Raw genomic sequence first — 22,444 nt, 5'->3', positions numbered from 1 at the left:
AGCCCGATGTGGGACTCGATCCCTAGACTCCAGGATCATGTCCTGGGCTGAAGGCAGGTGCTAAACCACTGAGCCACCCAGGCGTCCCTCTCTTGCCATCTTAAAATCCATTTGCCCTGGCCAACTTTTTATATTTAAGGCTTGGATCAAAACCATTAAAATTTTTTTTAAACTTCATTTTTAAAAAAGATACTATTTATTTATTTGAGAGCAAGAGCACAAGCATGTATGAGTGGGGTTAGGGGCAGAGGGAGAAGTAGGTTCCCTGATGAGCAGGGAGCCTGATGAGGGGCTCAATCCCAGGACCCTGGGATCATGACCTGAACCGAACACAGGCGCTCAACCAACTGAGCCACCCAGGCACCCCCAAACAATTTCTTAAGTCAATTTCTCTGTGAATATGTATCCCTACATATTTTCTCTTCACCTTAAGCAATTATTATTTCAGCTGTATGTATTTTCATATGAACCACCCCACTGAAGACCACGTTATATGCAGAAAGAAACTTTTGTTTTTTCACATTACTTTTTGTTCTGTGTGTGCCAAGCACGATGCCTAGTATTTGCTCAATGAATCAAAAGGGGTGTTAAATCGATGTATTATCTGGGCTTTTTTCCTCTCACCTTGAACTAACATCAGATGTGAAAACCCCCCAGAAAAGTCTGGCTTAAAACAATTTTAAAAATTAAAATTAAAATTAAAAAAAGAGAAAAGTCTGGCTTCCTGGTAATGAAAATATCTTTAATCACTGAAGTTCTTTTTGCCAATTACAGCTAGCGCTCTCTACCCATACTCTCTCTTCTACCTCAGGTCAAAACACTAAAGGTAGTAACTGTTGCTTCTGCAGGTCCACAGTTTCCAAACATGGATCTGGGTAAGTCTAATTTGCATCCAGACTTAGTAAATGGGTCACTGTGGTAAACTAATCAACTATGAAGATCCAGGAGTTCCAGCAGAGCTGGGTTTCCAAACCATTGTTCATGAGGAGAAGGGGCCACAATATTTCCTGAAAATTGCACATAAAAGGGATTTAGAAAGGTTCAAATATATTCATTGCTTCCCAACTCCTGTGTGGACAGGAGATCACAGACATGAGTTGTTCACTGGTTTTTCTCCCATGTCCACTGGTGGTGAGGTCGTGGCCTCAAGACGATGCTCTACTCAACACTGGAAAACAAAGGGTGCTTGGAAGGCTACTGCTAGCTCACAGTGAGAAACCAGAGTGTCTACTAGAAGGATGTAATCATCACCGAATTCCGACTCCTGGCATGGGTGCATTGGCTTCATCTGATTTCTCCCAACACAGTGGGAGAAGGAGAGGAGCCCAATTAAATGTAACAAATGCATAAACAAATTTAGCCGTGATGACTTGAATAGATGAGGATAATCAAGCCTGGACACAGAACTTGGTTTCCAAGTCTGGAATTTCTGATGAGAAGTTCCTCTCATCATCAGCCAACACATACTCATTTTTAAAGACTCTCAGTTTATAAGGAAAATTGCTTCTCGATGCCCTTTTGTGCCCAGGCGAACAGCAGAGAAATCGTGATAGTGTCAGCATGGAGAAAGGAGGACAGTTAATAAGGTAAAAGTAATTATCCAGCTATGAGGAGCAGCGAGCTGTCTGGCTGGGCTGGGGAGTAACTGAAGGTGAACTAATTAGTATTCTTTTTAATGTACATTTTTAGGGTGGGCGAAATTCCATATAATAGTTGCCAAAATCATTCTAACAGCTTAAGCATATCAAATATATGTCTGCTTACTTTTGCTTTAACTACTTCCTGAGAAAAATACATTAACTAATCGTTAAAAATATATCCCTCCCTGTTCTGAATCTCTGGCGCAGAAGAGGGGTAAATGATACCACACCCGCTCAGATCACGCTGAATTTTCACACTTGTCCATGTAGGTCCTCACACTTGTCCACAACAGGTCCTCTGTTCCTTATGACGTGCTCCCTTTGATCTCTACCCCCACCCCCTCCCTCCCCTGTCCCCTCAGCAACTATGTAACAAGCTTCGGGTGAGTTATCTGCTCATCTGTTTTCAAGAAATATGCATCATTCTTTGTGTGTTTCCTGTTTTTGCAAAAAATATCAATCTATCCCTTTATATGTGCATCTTTTCATGCCAAACTATGCTTTTACGTTCTATCCGTGTTGCTATGTCATTTGCTTCTCCATCGCGGAGTAACCAAGTACCACAAATTTAGAGCCTTCAGTCATCCCAACCTCTTAGCTCAACCAAAGGGTGGTAGCTTCTTCCTGAAATTGGAACCTCTGTGTTACCGTTTTGCCTTTTCCATTCTGCCCTGGATTTTACCACCAAAAAGAACTAGATTTGACCAACAACTTCAGGGAGCTTGGAAGCAGATCCGGCTCTAGTCACACTTCCAGAGGAGACAGAGCCCCAGCTGACACCTCGACTGAGGTCACATGAGACCCTAGCAGAGGACCCAGCTACATCACCCCCACAGTCTGGACCCATGGAAACTGAGATAATGCACGGGTTTTAAGCTGTTCAGGGTGTTATGTAGTGACAGATAATGCATAAAACCCCCAGTAATGGCTTCAGCTCCTCTCAGAGTCAACCCTATACTCCTGAGATCACCTGGTAGACCAGAGGCAAAGAAGCACACGGCTTCCCTTGTTCTTTGCCACTCCCTGACCCCCCACGTTCTGTGACACAGACACAGCATCCTCTTGAGTTTGATGTGAACCTTTACAGCTCTGGGTTCTGACTGGTTCAAACTGTTCTGACTCAAGTCCTTGATTCAAATCAGTGACGCTGAGCAATCTGCTGCCCTTGTTTGTACAATGATTATTACAGGACCCATTCTGCATTTATACAGAGAAAATTAAATGAGATAGTTCATGAACATACTCAAGGCATCACCCAGCACTTACCAAGTACTCACAAAACATGAACCACAGAATTTTTGCTACTTACTGAAATTAAATGAAAGGAGATTTGTGTGCTACCAAGAATACTAGGTTGTTGGCGGATCGATGTAAAAGCTGAAAGGAATCAATGGAAAGAAAGAGCAACATTATTTGATAACAATGAGGAGAGATCACGGAAGGAAAATGAAGGAACTCCTCAAAGCCATTCCATGTTTAGACACAAAGGACTGCTGGACGTGCTTTCCTCTTGACTGATTCCACATCTATTTGAATATTAGATATTTGAGCATCAAGCCTCATAAACCAGAAGGAAGGCCCTCCTGCCATTGGACGAGAGGGACCCGTGATACAGAGAGAACCCTGTCGGCCACTTCATGTTACTCTGGCAGAGAGGGTTTATTTTCTTACAAAAGCTTAAGTCTCAAAATGCACACCTTGTAAGCAGGAATACGGCTGATGGAAATTCCTCCCTGAATTATGTGAATTTACAAAACTGTGTTTATTCACATCAAAGGGGGCTCCAGAGGCAGCACTTTTGAGCATTACCATGGACAGAAATGATCGTGTTTTCTCTCTCCCAAATACTGCAGGCATGAAACATCTTTCCTCTTTTCCTTTCAGAACTCCACTCCAACTGTAGCCACTCCTCATGATTCTCTTTCTGGGTCTGATTTGTTCACTCTGAGTTTGCAATCAACACACATTTTCACGGGGTCCTCATTCTCTGATCTCTCCAAGGATCATGCCCAAAGCCCTTCCTCCTCCAATCAAACCACAGTACCATCTTCAGTAATAGGCACTTTTGACCAGGATAATGAATGTCTGACACAACAAGACTGACCCCATCACAAAGTATGGTGACAACACAAACTTATGAAGGTGACTTCCCATTTTGGAATTTCTGAGGAACATCGTGAGAGCACAAAGACCCCTTCTCCATGGTGCAGCATTCTGCAAAGACAGGAAGTATGCACAGAGCAGAGGGCAAACAGAGAAGTCCATTGTTTTAAAAAGAAATAATGGTATCACGTCGGGGACAGATAACTATTATATGGGCCCCCTTGAGTTTTGTAAATAAAGGTTTACTGGAGCACAGCCACTGATGGTTTGTTTTATACGGTACATATCTCTAGATGCTTACTTACTAGGACAACAGAGTTTGGGAGCTGAAATCGAGACTCTATGGCTCACAAAGCCCAAGCTATTTGCTCTCTGACCCTTTACACGAACAGCATCCTGAGCCCTATACAGTGGGCAGCAGCGTACACTGGTTGGGGAACCAGGGGAGGACCCTAGTTGCATGCAACGAGTCCTTGCATCTCGTATAACAGTGCTGTGCACCAGACTCAAAGAGGCAGAACTACGCCTAGCCCACAGCAATGAGAGCTGCTCTCCGAATGAGAGCTATTTCCCAACCCTGATGTAGGTAATTTAAAAGCAGTAAATCGTGTTTTTGTACATTCATAGTGCATCTTATTTCAGAGAAAAATAAACATAGCAAGAGACTTCATTAGTCAGTGTCCTTCTGCATCAATCAAGTACTTCTTTTCTGTATAATATTTACTAAATGAAGGTCCAGATGAGAATTCTCCAATTAGCATTTTAATATATTATACCATCAGGATAGATACACATTTCATTTGCTGATAACTTTTGGAGGAAAACATTATTTAAGTGGGATCCCAAATGTAAGTAAAGTTATACTGGAACACCAAGTTGGATGACCAAGATTTGTGCAATAAAGCACAATTTAAGTAGAATGAGGTGACAGTATTGTTGGAACAAGGGAACACATCAAAGTATAAATTACTAAATCGCCACAGAAGGAATTGGAAAGGAAAAATCCCACGATACACATCAGGCACTGGATGTGATTTTTGAAGTTTTGCGCTACGGGGCAACAGAAGCCAGGGTGAGTCACCAGGTGCTTCAGAGACAGTGCTGTGTGAAATCATTCGATGGCAGGGCTACCGTAACCTGCTTGGGCTCTTTCTGGTTCCCCGCGTGACTGTGTCTCTTTGGGGACACCTGGGAGGTGACCCTGCCATTGGCACCCCTCCAGCCTGTGTCACAGAGCCACTTCTTGCCTCCTGGACCTAATGCCGCTGCTCATGTGTCACCGGTGCGGCCCCACCCCCACCTCCCAGGCTGCACGTTGCATCGGCTCCCACCTGTGCACCTGCGGTGACACGCATTTGCAGAACCTCCCTGTTCGCGGCAAATGAAAGAGACGCTTCTCCAGCACCCCTATTCAAACTCTCAAAGGACTCTATGAAGAAGTGCCAGCACCGAGGACATAGAGCTTATTCAGAATGTCTGGCCGGTGAAAATGCAGGGGTCTCGAGTTCCCTTTCCAGTGAGACGCCAGGCTGAAGTTGCTGGCCGGGGAGTCGGGGAGTCAATGTGAGGATTCTGTTAGGCTTGGCAGGGGCCCTGCCCCAGGAGGGAGCCAACATGACCCCCCGGGCAGGTGACGCCATCTCTGCCCCACTGGAGGAACTCCAGTTGGACAGAACAAATGGCCTTTCTATTAAATATCTATTTGGATGATTGGGTTGCAACAAAGAGGAAGCTCTGTGAGCAAGGGCAGGCTTATCGATCAGGAACATGTGTCCAAACCCCACTTCTCATCTGAACGATCTCAGTGTTTGCACTTACCAGAATGTGGTTGAATTGAGCACATCGGGGAAGAAGACATTCATCTTGGCTTCGGTCTCGCATATGTAAAATTGCTCTAGGAATGAATAGGCTGGGCTGTTTGTGTGCCAGGGCCTGTAGCCGGGATGAAGACACAAAACATCATTGTTGGCTGTGGAGGAGAGGTGCCCAGCCTGTGAAACTTTCCAAAGACTGGGGGCAGAAAACTCTGTTCATGCCAGGATACCTGAAAAATAGAAAAATGAAAAAGACTTAGCAGCAGTTTACCTCTATTCATTTTAGGTTAAGGACCAAGATTTGCGCAAGAGTCTCTTCCTTCACATGGAAATTCACCTGTTTAAATAGTCCCTCTGAAGAACACTTCTAAAATTAGCAGAGGTCTGATGATGGGAACCATTTGCAATTTGCAGGCAACACCCTTTGCCAGAAACACTGAAGAAATAAAAACAAAATAACAGGGAAACACACACACACCCACCCCAACCACTCATTAAAAAAAGAAAAACTTCAATGAAACATAGATGACCCATTTATCCTATCAACAATCAAGCTTGGCAGGTTGCTAATTAGAACAATGTAAAGCAGATTCTGTCTAATTGGACGTTTACGTTTAAGAATATGTTCAAGCTGCAGTGATTCAATCCTAGAAAATAACGCTCTCAAGTAGGTCTGTTTGAGCGTGGCCTCTCCCATGCCCAATCTCAGGCAAATCTGGTTTGATTTATGAGAGCGCTGAAGAGCCCATATTCAGGGCCCGCCAAGTGCTCCTCTCTGTGGTCCGGGGCACAGGGCTGGTTGCTGTGCGGCCACCTCGCTCCCAGTCCCGGGAGGCATTCTCCAAGCCTTGGGTGGGTGACAGCAGTTTGGCCGTTCTATGTATTTCTTTCTTCTTTTTTCTCTCCATCAGAAAAAGGAGAACCACTCTTTATTTGCAAGCAAAATGTCTTGTTCATGAAAGAAAATGTCTGCTTCCCTTCTGCCCATCTGTAACAAATCTATCTCCTTAAAATTGTACTTTTTTGTGGCCTTTACTTCTGGAAATACCAAACACATAGAGTTTAATATGAAATAAGTAACAGAGAAAAAAAAAGGAACATATGCAAATCATCTTTCTATGATACATCTTATTCCAGCAGACCTTCTGCAATGAGATTCAGAGGCTCCCTTTGTGCATATGGGTCTCCATTAGGAAAAGTCAACTTGTCTACACTCTAAAAAAGCATCCTGCTAATTCGAGAACTGATTCCCTGGAATACAGTTTTGTGTAGGTTTTATCAGGAATGAGCTTATAAGACAGTTCAGATAATGTAAGCTGTTATTGCAACGAAGAGACCAAGGAACAAATAAGAGAGTGATTTGTCCACCTGGACAGTGGGACAGATGATGCAGTGGAGATAACTACACAAGGAGTGCACAACTCTGCAGCAGCCAGTCCACACCTCCATTTTGTAAATTAGAAAAAAAGAAGGTTGTGCTTCCTGGATCATAGATAACTGGCTGTGTCTGCATAGAAGAATTTCCATCTCAGACAACCGTTTCACACTGTGCAAGGAAAACAGTTCCCCTTTAGAGGACCGTATGTGTGACGGGAGCCCCGCGTGAGGGTACAAAATCTGTATGTTGCTACCATCTTGAACTCATCTCTCCTTTTTTCTTACAGCAGGGAGATCTGAGCAACGAACCAAAATCAACCCATTTTTTCCTCTGGAACCTTTCAGGCCACCAAAAATTAAATAAATAAGCTTCTTTCTTCCAAAATAAACAAATGAGGCTATACACAGAAGGAAATTGCACCCTGCTGCATGATCAACAAGCTCAATAATTAGAGTCAGATTAAGAAACAAAACAAAACAAAACACCTAAGGATAAAAAGGGAAAAAAGAATCCAAATGGTACATCTGGGACCAGACGACAGCAAAGAAAGATTTAGATTCCATTCCGTGATGGGCCTTGAGGGTCCCTGAGGAAAGCTCTCTGCAAATATCTCCCTGGTAATATGCCTAGAATCCTCTACTCAGGTGTCCTCACTTTCGGACTGGAGGCCTCTCGGAGGTAGTTCTGCTGCCCTTGGAACACGGTGTCTTCTGGAAGAAGTCCTACGAGAAATGCAAATAGCCTCTGTGCACCAGTGTAAAGGCTGTTGTGCAAACAACAGGTCTCGGGTGGCTCTGAGGGGATGGGTCCTGTCGAGGAGAGCTTTGCTGACAGTACTGAGAGAGCTGAGGCTGGGGACAGGAAGAGGCAGCCAATGTCACAGGGATCACGGAGTAGCTGTGAGGAGCTGGCTTCTAAGGACATGCTGGCTTGAAGAAAAACGGACGGAACTCGAGTTCTGAGACCAGACATCTGAAGCTCATGACCTTCCTTAGGCCTTGTACTGGCAGTTCTACTTCTACTTCCTGGCTACTTTGAGTGGAATCCTAACGTATTTTGCATGACAAACAGCATTTTTATTCCCACTGAAAAAGACTCACCTGATCCATTAAACAATTTAAAAAAGAAATTTACTTAGTTGGGGCATAGTTGGATTTTATTACACTCATTTAGAATTTATTAGCTCTGTGAACTCAAATGCTTCCAGGTGGCATAATGAAGGCTTTTAAAAACTGGATTTTAAAATTCATAGTGTAGTCAGTTGGCCTCAATAATTAAATGAGAGTGAAAATATATTTCAGTTACTGCAGTTAAATGCCTTCACCCAAACCTTGTCATGAAAAACAGGCCTTGGCAACATGCCAACATCATCGCATCAGCAAGCTGAATGGGGCTGAGCGCAGTAGTCAGGAAGGACACATTCCTTCGTCATTTACAATACAGATGGCAGACCCCGGACAACCTCCCACTTATCCACTTCTAGCCCATAAAAAAAGAGAAAGGTGGAAATTCAAGGGAATTTGGTCACCACAGTGAATGTTTGCTTATAATGGGTTATCACCCTAATACACAGCTGGGGGCACTAGGTCAGGAGGACATGCCTCTGGTATTTCATTCACCCAGTCACCTTTGGAAGGTGATTCCAACAAATCTGGAGGCTGAGGGACAACAGGCAGGCTGTCTCTTGGCTGCATGCTTGCTGATTTGCGGGAACTTGATTTCTGTTCCTGCCATTTGAGCATGGCCATATGTGTTGAAAGTTCTTGGGAGCCTTGCCTGTGTCCCTGAGAGTTTAGGATCTACATGAACCCAGGGACGTAACACCTGCTGATGACCTGGAAAGTTCTGAGGGCCAGAGCAGTTCTGGAGATCCAATAGCAAGGAGATACTGCCTGGGTGAAGTTGTCTACATCCCTCAACTTGGTGAGAAGAATATGTTTTTCCTTAGGTTACCTGAATGATGAAAAAGGGCACCAGGCTTTTTTCTGTCTTGAAGTTAGTATGTTCAACTGGTACAAACCCAGAGAGCTCCAGCGGTAGGAGCCTGTGGAGGAACACTTGGTAAAGGAGTGTGAAAGGTCAACATGAGGCAAGGCTTGTTTGTAATAGGCAGTTGTGCAGTGCTGAGGACCCCACGGGTCCCTCCAAGAACTCCCACGGGCAACTCTCCAACAGACCACCATTCTACACTCAAACACCTACCACAGGGGCACCCAAATGGCTCACTTGGTGAAGTGTCTGCCTTTGGCTCAGGTCATGATCCCAGGGTCCTGGCATTGAGTTCCATGTGGGGCTCCCCCTCCTCAGTGGGAGCCTGCTTCTTCCTCTCTATGCCTCTCTCCACTCATGCTCTCCCGCTCTCTCAAATAAATAAATCTTTAAAAAACAAACCAAAAAACACCTGCCACAAAGCCAGCTCTGACCACCTGCCAACATAAGACAACCCTGACATAACAAGCCTAGTTCAGTGAACCAGTCAGTATCCCTACCTTCTTTAAATTCTTCCCCCATGTGCTCTAAATCTGTAAGAGGCAAAGTGGGAAAAGAAGGAGGCAGATGGAAGAAGAGTCAAGTCATACACGCTTCTCTTCTGCAAGTCCCTGAGGTAGAAACTGGGTGAAGAAGAGAAGTCTAGTATTAATTCTAAATCTGAATCTGAATGAGACTTTTTTCATGCCAGAAAATGAGACTTGATTACAAAAATGAGACTTTCTCTCAAAACTGGAAAGGTCTGGAAAGTAATAGGATATGGTCAAGATTTGTTTAAGGGTTAGGACAAGAATCCCTAAGGGCAGCCTGGGTGGCTCGGTGGTTTGGTGCCGCCTTCGGCCCAGGATGTGATCCTGGAGTCCTAGGATCGAGTCCCATGTCGGGCTCCCTGCGTGAAGCTTGCTTCTCCCTCTGCCTGTGTCTCTGCCTCTCTCTCTCTCTCTGTCTCTCTCATGAATAAACAAAATTAAAAAAAAAAAAAAGAATCCCTAAGATGAAACACGTTGAAGGAAATGGTAAAGGCAAGTAAAGCTATTTGCTCCGTGTTGCTCACTTAGTTCAGACATATACAATCCACTCATTATATTTATTCTAGCAGACCCATGGGCACATTTCTTCTCTCTGGTGTCTCCGTGAAGCCAATGTCTCCAATCAACTGGCTTTCTCGCTGCACTTTCCCTTCTATGAGATCACGTTTTATGTGTCAAGCAAAGAACCTTTTTGTTTTTTCACTACCACTTTCCAAGAAGACTTTTGAAACATTTTTTTCCTAATCAACACCCCATTAGATTTTGATGCCACAAATATATTTATATGTTTGTGTATTGTATTATATTTTGTTTTGTATGTGTATAGAGCAAGACTTTTTGAGAATGCCTGCCTCAAATAATTCACTTATTCCCACCTTGGGTAAAATAAAGAAGTGAGTCTGGAGTTAGTGGCTCTCCCTCTTGTATGTGAAGGAGCAACAAGGTTGTACAGAGTTTTCTCCATGAATACTCAAGAGGGTGAGGGTCAAGCCCAAGAGCAGGTGCAATTTTATGCACCACCCAGAAGAGGTACCAACCATACAGCACTCTACGTGAATACAATGGAGGGGCCCTTCCAATTCAACTCAAGCCGCTGTATTTTTATATGTCTGTCCATTAGGGTTTTTACGCAATATGCCAGTTTATAAAAATGCTTCAGGGTTGCAGATACAAGTTAAAAAAAAAAAAAAAAAAAGCCTTGTCTCCACGAGCCAGAATGTCCCCTATACTTTCAGATTCTGGCTCTGTGATTAACAAGGCCGTAACACATATTGAAATTTTAACAGAAAGGCAAGTATGTACTCAGGAAGATTCAAGAATGTTTGTGGGATTTCATCTGACAAGGAAAATGTATTTTTTATGGAGATTGGTCTGTCTGCCCCTCAAATCACTCCCATACGGCAGTTTGCTGATAAACCTTACTCCATTAATCCATGAGAGAGTCCTGCCAGTGATAGATGTTTACAGCTTTTTTTTTTTTCAGGGAAAAAGAAACATATAGTATAGCATGTAACATTTTTGGGTTGTTACAGTTTATTCAATGCAATATAAAGTGTTTCATTTAAGTTAAAATACGACAGCTCTGTGAAATCGGATTATGATATATTTGGGCTTTATTGCACGGTGAGAGAAGTTTCATACGAGAGGTCAATACCATATCAACTTTTACAGCTCTTCTGGTTTATATCGCCTGCAGTGTGATGATCCAATCAATTATATCATTCAGTTTATTTGACACAAAACCAATAGCACTGTGGACACAGACGCAAAGTATGAGTCTAACTGAAATTCTTGCCTTGCTGTGAAATGCTATCCAATAAGGAGGGAAATATTCACTCCTTAACATATGAAATGTTATAGACAGAGAGGACTGTGGCTACCTCGACTTAAAGGTGCTTCCTGGGGTGCCCCGTGGCTCAGTAAGTTGGCTTCCTTCAGCCCAGGTCATGATCCTGGGATCCAGGGATCCAGACCTGCATCAGGCTCCCTGCCCAGTAGGGAGTTTGCTTCTCTCTACCCTTCTGCCCCGGTCCCAGCTCATGCTCTCTCTCTCTCTCTCTTTCAAATAATAAATAAAATCTTAAAAAAAAAAAAAAAAAGGCATTTCCAACAAGGTCAGGTGACTTTTGAGCTGGGTTTTGTAGAGTGTTGCCAAGAAGAGAATGGAATAGGATTCCAGATACAGGAAACAACTTGGTTAACGTGTCTCGGGAGTCTTATACAGTGTTTGGAATTTCCATCCTGTTCTTGGATTCTTCCTGCGAAGGTGATATGAGACATGGCAAGAAGACAGGGAGACAGGCGCGGTCCTGCCGGAGGCAAGAAACTGCTTTACAGGCTCATGTCAGTTTTCCAGACTTCTCACACAATGCCAACATGGTTGAGATTTACCCTCCACATGATGGCAAGTCCCTGAAAGGCTCAGGCAGGGGAGAGAGGTGTTGCTCTATCTTACACTGGCAAGTCCGAGTTGTACAAGAGAGAGACGACGTACGCAGCAGAGAAGACGTGCAGTAGGAGGGCATGGAGGTGAGGTCAAGCTATTCTTAGATCCTGGAGTCAGTATGATGTGGAATTCATGCCAGGGAACAGGGTCTTAACAAGATTTCTAATGAGAACAATATGCTTCAGGCTTGCTTGTGATAGAGTCATTTGAAACTGTTTAGAGATGAGTGATTATCTGGTTTTAAGTGCTTCTTGCGCATAGATAATGTGTATACAGAATCAGGTGTAAACCAACAGAGACAGAGACAGAGAGAGGCTATCGATATATCCATACCTGCATTTTAAAAACAACTGATTTTATACTATTTTAACTTACTGATACATCTCAGAGTGAGAAGTTTGAATTCTGCATTAAGCTACAGAATTTAAACCCCAAAGAAGTGCACTGAAATATCAAATGTAGAGTAACTCTAGGCAGAGTCCTAAAGATATTTCAAAATTACAGAATTACAAAAAAAAAAAAAAAAAAAAGAAAGAAAGAAAAAAAGAAATCAGCAACCTACTTGCCTAAGGTCAGACAACTATCAAGTATATTTTCAACGGGGCACACTCTGTTGAAAAGTTGAGTATTTGTGAGATCACTGTCAATTAACAGTGTATTTATTTTCTAATTTATAGATAAGACCATGTTCATATATAAACAAACCCATGTGTACATTTTCAAAAGGCAGGCATGATGGTAGGCTTGCAGGTGGGGTTAGGAGGGAAAGCCTCCAGGGCAAGGAGTCCTACGAGCTCCATTTACCTTCATGACTGTCCAAATACTATCAATCTCTCATTTTAAAAATGATTCCCTCTTACAAACAAAAGGGGTGCTGTTTCTTTGGGATATCTAGCAAACTATAAGTCTTGATCCTTCCAATGGGAAAAATAATTTTGAGCTAAATTTCAAAATTTAGTCAAATTAATTTTCAAGTGGTTCTTTCTTAAGAAAATTAAATACAGGAGAACAGATGCAAGTGTACTGAAAATGAGACTGATGACTTACTTCCAAGAATGAGTTTTTCCTACATGGGAAGATTCACAGCAGGATCACTTGAAATAGAGAAGTGACCCAGTGCCCGTACGTATGAAAGAGTTCGGACTCCTGATATGGGGCTCCGGCATTGCATTATATTATCAAGTAAGTAACTGACACATAAAGGCAAAAACTCATTTACGTTTAAGCTCTGACAGCCTCCAGCATTTTTCCTCCTTACTGTTTGACCACATTGATTGAGAGAGAGTATTATGACATGTCACCCACAGCTGCTTATGACCTTCTGATAGGCTCTAGAGAATCTATTTCCAAGATAACCCATCTAGGCTAAATACAGGGTTTGAAGAAATAGCTTGTAGGGTGGAACTAGTTCCAAATCCAAGGTCTGTGTATCTTTTTCACAAGTCGTTGTGGCTAGGTTTTTGCACATGACGTCATGTACCAGGTCTCCCTGTCCAATCACTGTTAAGTGGAAGTGACAAAGCTCTAGACATGATTAAGGCAGGAATGGATGCTCATCATATGGAACTGGATGTTATTCTTTGATGAGCTTATAGACATAACATTTAATATAAAGAGATGCCAAGGATGATCTAATTTGACTTGCACTTGGCTAATATCCCAAGTTTATACTAGGTGTAATAGGCGGGCAGCTCATCATCTGAAGAAAAATCAAATTTAAAAAGTTATCTTGTGTATATCGATTTGTGGAGAAAAATAGGCAGCAAAGAAAGCCATAGCACTATTGTCACGAAAATACTGCTGGGCTGTGTTTGGATGAGGGAATCCGCAAGGGCATGTTCGTGGCTCGCTGACGCCAGTGGAGCCTTCCAGGGTGCGGCGGGGCCGGCAGGCCATTCTGCTTTCCTGGCGCCCGTTTCCTTACCAACGCGTCTTTATTACATCCGTAGTCAAACTTCTATTTTACAGAGGTTCTGTCATTTACGTTCTGCTACCAAACTCACTCAAATTTCCTAATTACAATTCACATGTTGGGATGCCCCCGGGGGGCTCAGTGGTCGAGCACCTGCTTTCGGCCCAGGGTGTGACCCCGGGGTCTGGGATCGAGTCCCACATCGGTCTCCCCATGGGGAGCCTGCTTCTCCCTCTGCCTCTCTCTCTCTCTCTCTGTGTGTCTCTCATGAATATATAAATAAATAAAAAATTTTAAAAAATCATTAGCATGGCAACTTTCCCCAAATACAGGGAAACCTGGTGTCTCGTGCAGGCTGCTGTAACAGAAGGGCACAGGCTGGGTGGCTTATAAACAAGGACTTGTTCCACTCAGCTCTGGAGGCTGGAAGTCTGACATAAGGACACCACAGCAGTTGTGTTTGAGTGGGGGCCCTTCTTCTCACTGAGTCCTCATGTGGTAGAAGGCAAGACAGTTTCTTTCAGAAGGGTGCTAACCTCATTCATGGAGGCTGCTCCCTTATGACCTGATGGCCTCCCAAGGATCCCATCCTCAAATATCATCATATTGGGGGTTAGGTTTCAACATATGAATTTGGGGGGCATAAACATTCATCAGTAACACTTAGTTTTTAACAAACTTTAATAACTAAGAGAAGAATTGTTGATGAGAACTCATCTGCTTTTTACTCATTGATATAAAGCTGCCTTTAATACACAGAGTCCTTTAAGATGGCTCCTTAGCAGTTTGTGTCTCTATCATGTTTGATGACAGATGATAGGTAGGATAGACAAGATGACAGATTATATAACAGATTATATAGGGACGTAGACAGAACGAGAGAGAGGAGGAGGAGGAGGTGCAGAAGAGAGGGAGGGAAAACCAAGGACACCATGGACATCGGGTTGTCCTGTGGTGTTAATCTGCTTCATCTCTGGACTACCAAGTGTGCCCAGAGGCGTCCCTGGGGTCCTAAAAAACACAAACTGAGAAGGTCTGAGGTAGGATAGCTAAGATGAACACTGTGCCCTGGAAGGCAGATGCTGTCAGGGAGAGTGAATCACAAGGAGCAGCTCAGCGCAGCAGCAGCTGAGCTCCCAGGTGAGGTCAGAGGATGCGTGGCTGTCCACAGAGGGGACAGATACACAAGATGTGGAAATGACGTTTCGGGGTGTCTGTTGACAGTAGTATTGGCATGAGGGCTGCAGGCTGAAGACCATATCCTCATGATTGCCATTCAGAGGAGATTCCCCACTCCACTTGGGGAGGGCAAAGGTCAGTGGTCTTTGGGGAAGATTTCCTGTGCTCAGTTGTGACCATCAGCATGAAGAAAACTGAGTTGAAAAACATGCTTTTCTGGTCATTAAAATTGATAGAAATGTTCATAATATAGTCAATCTGCATCATAAATATATTCATCTCATCAGGGATAGTCTAGGCCCTTTTCTGACGAGGGTAACATGTTGATCATGTCACTTTTAAGACAATGAAAAGAAGCATAAAAATCACTGGTGTGTTTTTAAAATTCAGTGTTCCAACAGGAATGCAAACATACAATGTTTATACTAGGCTCCACCAACAACCAGAGGGATTGACACAACTTTGGTACTGCCAGGAAATAGGAAGATTACTAATATTTTTCCAAAGTCTAACATTTGTTATTAGGTGCTAAGCAAAATAAGTTAGTCAGAGAAAGACAAATACCATATGATGTCACTTATATGTGGAATTTTAAGAAACAAAACAAATGAACAAAGTAAAAAAAAAAAAAGAGAGAGAGACAGACAGACAAACCAAGAAAGGGACTCTTAACTACAGAAAACACACTGATGATCACTAGAAAGGGGGTGAGTGTGGGGATGGGGGAGTCAGGTGATGGGGATTAAGGAGGGCACTTGTGATGAGCACTGAGTCATGTATAGAAATCCTAAATCACTATATTGTACACCTGAAGCCAACATAATACTGTAGGTTAACTATACTGGATTTAAAACTATATAGTTATATATATATATATATGAGAAACAAAAATATATAATTAGGTTTCAGTTCTTAGTAAGGTACTGTCTCCAAATGATGCCAGATACTATATACATTAATCAAGAAATCATGAAAGATGTGTAGAAGGGATAAGATTAGTAAGAAAGACAATAATGGAATTATTTCATCTGTATTTTCAAAAGACTGGCATGATATGAAATTAGCTTGTGTATGTATATGCATTTATCATAAAATCAGAACATCTGTTCTGCATTGAAATTGGAAAACAAAATTATAGTGTTGCTGTTGGAAGGTCTTGCATGTAAATTGTCAAGAATTTGAGGGCTATTTAATTGTCTTGTAAGAGACAATGAAATAATTCTGCTTTGTAGCAAAGAAATACAGAAAATGACTTTAGTTAGTTTGGGGATTCTATAAATACTATTGAAAATTACTTCCAGAGCCCATGTAACCATTGCATTTTCTATTTGTAATAAATAAGTTATAAAAGTAATACCTTAATTCTGGTTTCTGGATCATTAAATCAATCAATAGGATCTTGGCATTTAGTCTGACATTTCCTTAAATGGGTTGGCTGACCCTATGGGGCACTGCTGAAATGCCCCCATGGATTGAATTCTCTCCAGTGCTACTTTCAAGGGCAGAAGTGTTTCCGAGTTTAGGGAGCATGCAAAGGGGCTGTACACAACACCATCCACTGTCTCACACTTACTTTCTATACACACTCTAGAGGGGTTTGGCTTGTTTGGTTTTTAATGGTAGTAGATTAGCCTGTAGTCAAGAGTCCTGAGTGTCAATGTCTAAAATTTCATTATTTTTTCAAACTCCTGATATTTTTCTTAAATTATGTTGGCAGTAGGACAGAGTACTACAGGCACCAAAAGATACAAAGGAATAGTCTTCTGGTTTCATACGCGGGACACAAGAGCTAAATAATACAGGTTATTCAATATCATGAGCACCAACACATTTTAACACTACTTGTCAATTCTCCATGGATTAGAAAAATGTATGGTGATTATCTTATTTGGGCTTTTCTTTTTTCTTTTTCCTCCAAAGCTGATCTTGAAATAAAGATGTGAAGGCAAGTTGTTCACCCAGGAGGTGATCACGAGCATCATGGTAAGGAGTAAGGAGAGATAGAAAAGGAGTATTGCAAATAACCACTGTGTTGGTGAGTGCCTCTGCAAGGCTTAGAGATCACACATCGGAACTGTTCCGTGAGAGACAGAGGGTATTTATCCACCAGCACGAGTCCCTCCTTCAATGAGTGTTACTGTCAGAGTACGGTTCACCAGAGGCTTCACTCCCCAGCACTTCCATGGGCCAGGGATGCTTCTAACAGCCATAGATTGCCCTTGGATGGGGAGATGCAGGTATGTGAGGTCTGAAGCTGTGCATGTGTAGAGAAAATGTGCACATGGCTTCTGAGATGGTGGGAAAGCATGTTCGCAGGAGCCTCAGTATATGTTCTACTGACATAATCAATGATTATACCTGCATTTACTTGATGGCTGAGTCTGGGGTGGGGGGACGCAAGAGGAAATGAACAACTTCATTGGTTTCTTCTTCTCCTCCTGGTAACTTTCTGATGGTCCCAATAAAAAATTCTCTTCCTCTGCTCAGTCTTTTCCTACTATCCAAATTTAGGACACTCTACTTTCTATATCCCACAGCATTTCTGTCACATAATTAAATGTGTAGGTACCATGTCTCATTATCCAACACTCAAGAATGTTTTCTGAACTAATGAATGAGATGTGTTCCTTTTCTACCCCAGTTGTAACTAATTCCCAGAAATTTAGTGGCAAAGAAAACCCAAATATTTTCTCTCACAGTCCTGAAAGTCAGAAGGCCAACACAGGTCTCATGGATTAAAGTCAAGGTGTCAGCAGGGCTATGTTCCCTCTGGAGGCTTTAGGGGAGGATCTGTGTCCTTGTGTTGCCAGCTTCCGGAGGCTGCCTGCATTCCTTGGTTCATGGACCCGCTTCCTCCATCACAAAGGCAGCAATGTGTCCCTGGCCGTTCTTCCCTCGGTCTCATCTCTTTTCTGACTACAGCTCTACTGTGTTCCAGAGGCTGCAAGGACAGACATGTGAATTCATGAACCCCAGGTTTTATGCAGTTCTAGAAAGTCCATGATTCTCTTCTTTGGACAAAGGACAAAGGAGTGCCATTGACAGCACAAGGTGGTTCTCTTGTTGAGGGAAAGGGAGGCAATCAAGCATTCTTGGTCTGAGTTCTCTTCCTTCATATACCTTGGATTTTCTCTTCCTTTGCACCATTTTGGTGAAAGAGGAATGTGGAAAATAATTCCTTTTTCTGTAGTTTATAGTTCTGTAAATAACATTCATCAGATGATTTCTTCCTGCCTATTCATTCAGATTCATCCTGGTCTGGTACAACACTGTTTCATGGGTTGAGAGGCAACAGCAGGGACACAGTACATCTAAGTTCATTTGTTTGTGACACTTTGTAATGAAGGGGTTATGTTCTCATGAGCTCCAATGATCTCCCTCTTAGGGGAGAAGGATCAAGGGAAGAGCAGTAAAGTATGAAAGTTCTCCAGGTTATAAAGGTTATTATACCATATCTTTCTGATTCTGCCTCCAACAAATAGTGTAGAAGGTATTATTCATGTGCTTCTACGCTGTTATCACTAGCACTAAAAAGAAAGACAGACACACAGCTCATGATTAATCACACACATATACACCATAAGGTGAAGGTATGAGATTTAGTGTAGTATTTTTTTTAAGATTTTATTTATTTATTCATGAATGACACAGATAGAGAGAGAGGGAGAGACACAGGCAGAGGGAGAAGCAGGCTCCATGCAGGAAGCCTGATGTGGGACTTGATCTCAGGACTCCAGGATCATGCCCTGGGCCAAAGGCAGACGCTCAACCGCTGAGCCACCCAGGTGTCCCTAGTGTAGTATTTTTTTTTTCTGCAAGGAGTGATAATAAAAATGCTGCCATGTTAAAAAATTAAATGAAATACGTTGCAGCCCAGTAGTAAATGTCAAGTAATATTATTTTAAAATATTAGTATGATTTAGAATAAAAATCTTATATATTAAATATTTTATAAGAGGAATTATAAATTGTGGTGATGATAGGAATGTTAGCAATGGGTATCCTTACAATCAAACTTTTATTTAATCTAAAAGGTCATTAACTAAAACTACTACCATTTATTCAATAATGACTCCCATATGCATTTAAAGTGATTTTATGTGCATTATTTACTACCTCTATGTCATACCTCTTCAAGTTAGCTTCCCATTGTATCAATGTGAATGTGGAAGCAGAACAGTTAAGAAGCGTACTAATGGTCACACAATAACCAACTCCTCCAACTGTAATTAGAAGGACCCAAGATACAGAATCAGTTAATTGCATTTTTATAGACGGTAATGATGGCAAAGCACTATGAATCATAATAGGGATTCTTTCTTTTTTTAAAATAGACCTCATTTTTTTAGAGCTGTATTAAATTCACTGTACAACTTGGCAACAGGCAGAGTTTTTATATACCTCCTGCCCCTACACACCTACAACCCTCTTTCTCAACATCCTCCACCAGAGTGGCACATTCATACAATCAATAGGTTACAACCAATAACCTTTCACTGACACATCATAATCACCCAGAGTCCACACATTTCACTGTGGTTCACTCTTGGTGTTGTGCATTACATGGGCTCTGACAAATGTATAATGACATGCATCTACCATTAAAGTACAATAAAGAAACTTCTGGGGATGATGGTAGAGTAGGAGGATCATAAGTGCACCTCATCCTGCAGATACATCTAGATGACACCCACATCAATGTAACTAACCCAGAGAGTGACCCAAAGACTGGCACAACACTCTCCATAGCTTACCCAAGACAAGAAGCCACCTTGAAAATGGTAGGAAAGGTGGAGATGTGGTCTGGAACCAAACCAAACAACAAAATTGACCTGAGGATGGAGGGACCCACAAGCAGAGAAGGGAGAGGAGAGGAACAGACCCCAGGCACTCTAGGCAACAGAGGACCCACTCTGGGAAGACAAGTCCCCATAACATTTGGCTTTGAAAAGCATAGGGAATTAACACTGCAAGTTTTTACAATTAACAGGGCTTAACACCTAGAACTTATAGAACAGAGGGCAGAGCCAGAGGGCCAGAGGAAATTGAGTCCCCATCCTTAAAGAGACAGTATAACCCACAGCCCCCCTTGAGGTACAGCACAGAAGTACAGAAAGAAGGGGCACTTTGAAAAATGCCTAGGGCATATTGGAAGGAGGTTTATTTACTCAGAGTATGTGCTGGAGAAGCAGGGATCTGTAACAGACTTCTCCAAGAGCACCATTTCCTCACCCCTGACCACCAGCCTATGCACAGCAACAGCAGCATGAACCAGCACAAACACTCTCCGCCTCGCTAACACTATACCCCACCACAAGACTCTCCTGTGGACCCACCTCACCTAAACTATCCTCAGCAGAAATCCATCCAAAGTGGCTCCAGGTCTCTCCCATAGCAGATGGGGAGTCTGAAAAGTAGCACCAAATTAATGTCAGTGTGCAAACAGCCCTGAGAGGGGCCACAACCATCCTAAAGTGACTCCTGCCCTGGGGAGAGGGAAAGAGAACCACACACACCAGTCCTACTGCAGCAATGATAGTGAACCAGTCCTAGTGCAGGAATGATAGTGAACTGAGGGCAGACATCCAGTCTGATGGCAGGACCTGCCCACCAATGAACGCTTCTCAGGGGACAATACAGGGAATGTACCCTACAGTTCTGTGCTATCCCAGCTGTGGCAAGCATGTGGCCTGACTCAACTCAAGCCTAAGGCAGCCCCAGAATGGTCTACTAACAACACAGGGGCTGAAACCTGCCCATAACAGGCAAAGAGAGCCACTGCAGGTGACTGGACTGACAGCAAACACAGCTCAACCACAATAGTAGAGCACATGCAACATACACAGGAGACACCCTGAAGTGCCAGGTTCTGGAGCATAGAAGACACTGCACAACAGGGCACTACAGGCACAACAATGGTCTTCATAAGACCACTACTTTTAAGAGGAAGGGACATAGCTGACTGTCCTGATACACAGAAAAGACATACAAAGTTAAACAAAATGAGGACATAGAGGGAAATGTCCCAAATGAAAGAACAGGACAAAATCACAGCAAGAGAGCTAAAGGAAACAGAGATAAACAATATGCTTGATGAAGAATTTGAAATAATAATCATAAAGGTACTCATTGGACTTGAGAAAAGAATGGAGGATCTCGGTAGGACCCTCAACAAGGAAATAGAAAATATAAGTAATAATGAATCAGAGATGAAGAAATCAATAATAGAAATTAAAAATACAATATAGGGAATGAATAGTAGACTTGAGAAAGCAGAAGAATGAATCAGTGACCTAAAGGACAAAGAAAAAGTAAATAGGAATTATAAAAAATGAAAATAAATAAATAAATGAATGAATATAAAAAATAAATATTTTTATATGAATATAAAAGATGAAAATTGACTTAGGAGACTCAGCAACACCATCAAGTCTAATAGCACTTGCATTATAGGAATCCTAGTAGGAGAATAGAGAGAAAAGGGTGCAGAGAATTTACTTAAAGAAATAATAGCTGAAAACTAATCTGGAGAAGGAAACAAATTCAGATCTAGGAAGCACAGAGAGCCCCCAGTGAAGTCAACCCAAGGAGGTCCACGCCAAGATATACAGCAATTCAAATGACAAAAAGTAGTGACAAAGAATTTTAAAAGTAGCAAGAGAAAAGAGTTACATACAGGGGATATCTATAAGATTATTACCTGATTTTTCAGAAGAAATGTTGCAGGCCAGAGAGAGTGGCATAATATAGTCAAACTCTGAGAGGAAAAAAACTGTAGCCAAGAATACTGTATCCAGCAAGGCTATCATTTAGAACAGAAGGAGAAAGAGTTTCTCAGACAAACAAAAGTTCATGGAATTCACGACAAAACCAGTCTTATAAAAAATGTTAAAGGAGATTCTCTGTGTGGAAAAGAAAGACCATAAAAGCAGGAATAAGAAAAGTAAGAATCACAAAAGCAATAAAATCAAGTATATCTAAAAATAAATCAGTCAAGGGAATCTCAAAATGCAACAAGGTATTATACCATATACCTATAAAGCGGGAGGGAGAAAAGTAAAAATTTAGTGCTTTTAGAAAGGGTACAAACTTACGTGACCATCAACTTAATGTAGACTGTTATACAAATGTTATACATAAGCCTATTGTGAGGTCACAAGACAAGTCTCAACAATATCAGAAAGACTAAAGTCATACCATGAATCTTTTCCAAACACAACCCTATGATACTAGAAATCAACCACAAGAAAAATCTGGAAAGAACACAAATACATGGAGGCTAAATAACACACCACTATACAATGAATGGGTCAACAAAGAAATCAGAGATGACATTAAAAAATTATATGAAAACAAATGAAAATGAAAACACAATGGCCAAAATCTTTGGGATACAGCAAAAACTGTTCTAAGAGGGAGGTTTATAGCAATACAAGCCTACTTCAAGAAGCAA

The 22,444-nt window shown here is 42.1% G+C and overlaps 1 long non-coding RNA gene across 3 annotated transcripts in view; it reads right to left on the bottom strand.

The window, feature by feature from the left end:
• LOC111094756 overlaps positions 1 to 22,444 on the bottom strand; it is a 178,197-nt gene that overhangs the window by 117,311 nt on the left and 38,442 nt on the right. For all 3 annotated transcript variants that reach the window (XR_005386102.1, XR_005386100.1, XR_005386101.1), the window contains one exon: positions 5,562 to 5,787. This is a non-coding gene — a long non-coding RNA (uncharacterized LOC111094756). The remainder of the gene's footprint in view (positions 1 to 5,561; positions 5,788 to 22,444) is intronic.

The sequence above is a fragment of the Canis lupus genome, chromosome X, assembly GCF_011100685.1.
Source record: "Canis lupus familiaris isolate Mischka breed German Shepherd chromosome X, alternate assembly UU_Cfam_GSD_1.0, whole genome shotgun sequence".
In the NCBI taxonomy this organism is placed as follows: domain Eukaryota; kingdom Metazoa; phylum Chordata; class Mammalia; order Carnivora; family Canidae; genus Canis; species Canis lupus.
Note: the sequence above shows the minus strand (reverse complement) of the source record. Positions and strands in the feature narration are given on the sequence as shown.